Source organism: Peromyscus eremicus, chromosome 1 (assembly GCF_949786415.1).
Source record: "Peromyscus eremicus chromosome 1, PerEre_H2_v1, whole genome shotgun sequence".
Lineage (NCBI taxonomy): Eukaryota > Metazoa > Chordata > Mammalia > Rodentia > Cricetidae > Peromyscus > Peromyscus eremicus.
Genome location: NC_081416.1, coordinates 161074823 through 161076228, shown reverse-complemented (window position 1 = coordinate 161076228; position 1406 = coordinate 161074823). Strand labels below are relative to the sequence as shown.

Here is a 1406-nt window from a genome sequence, read left to right as displayed (position 1 = left end):
ACCACTTTGTAGTTCAAAGCTAATCTGTAGATGACATTTGTCAGCTTAGTGATATTATTATTGTCCACGTGGAATTGTTGTTGTTGTGGAGCCCCATCTTCTTCCTGGAGACTTCAGTTGATGTTAAGCCTGGCCGTGATTTTCTGCAGAAAACTGATAAGAGATTCGAACACAAAGACATATATATGCAGCTAATTGAAGCCTTTTTTCTAGAGTTACTTAGTACACTCTATGACCATTAATATCTTAACAAAGTTTAAAATGTATCTATCTATCTATCTATCTATCTATCTATCTATCTGTCTATCTATCTACCTATATAAATAAATTAATATATATATTAATCTTGTAAATTTTGATATAAAATTCATACTTTAAGAAAAGTTAAAGAATCAGAATAGAATCAAAGAGTTGAGATTAGTAATAGAATAGTCCCTTAATTAATTTGGCTTTTCTCCTCTCCCATAGCAGAAAATGGCTCTTTTCTTCTGGCATGATACAGGGAGTTTGCATTTTCCTTTTAACAACATGCTTGTGTTTAAAGAAGGAGAGAGCCATTCTCCAACTCCAAAGTCAGCTTTAAATTTTAATTGAACTGGGACTACAAGAAGACCAATAGTGTTAAATCTTTAGAGAAAAGCAGAAACAAACATTTAGGAAGACATAAAAAAAATTTTATGGTGAAAAAGTATATTTAGAATTAGCCAGCTGGACTCAGTTTAGATGATCCCAATTTTGTTGGCAACATCCAGAGCATCATAGTCAGGAGTCAACTGAACATATGCCTTCTTCTCTCCATCAGGCCTTATGAGGGTGTTGACTTTGGCCACATCAGTGTCATAGAGTTTCTTCACAGCCTGTTTGATCTAGTGCTTGTTGGCCTTAAAATCCATAATGAACAGAAGTTTGTTGTTGTCTTCTATCTTCTTCATGGCTGACTCAGTGATCAGGGGGAATTTGATGATGGCATAGTGGTCAAGCTTGTATCTCCTGGGCACGCTCTTTCTAGGATATTTAGGCTGCCTCCTGAGCCGCAGGGTCTTGGGCCGCCAGAACGTGGGTGACATGCAGTTCTTCTTTTTGTGGCTGTAGACGCCTTTCAGCACTGCCTTCTTGGCTTACAAGGCCTTTGCTTTGGCTTCGGCTTTGGAAGAGGCAGGAGCTTCCTTTTTCACTTTCAGTGTCATCTCGCCAAAAACCAAGACATAAAATTTTTTAGATAATATACCCATATGCCATTTCACTCTGTTTTCTGGGATAGATGATTTGTCCCTTTTCTTCAGTTGTCTCCTTTGTACTGTGTTCTTCAGATTCCTGAACCTTCATTCTCCTAAAAGACAAAAAAAAAAACCTTTCCCCAAGACTAATTCTGGGGATGTTCCTTTTTGGCAAGTTATCATCTGATT

General features: G+C 37.3%; 1 pseudogene; it reads right to left on the bottom strand.

The window, feature by feature from the left end:
* Positions 1–719: 719 nt before the first annotated feature.
* Positions 720–1187, bottom strand: LOC131922533 (large ribosomal subunit protein uL23-like; annotated as a pseudogene).
* Positions 1188–1406: the final 219 nt, after the last annotated feature.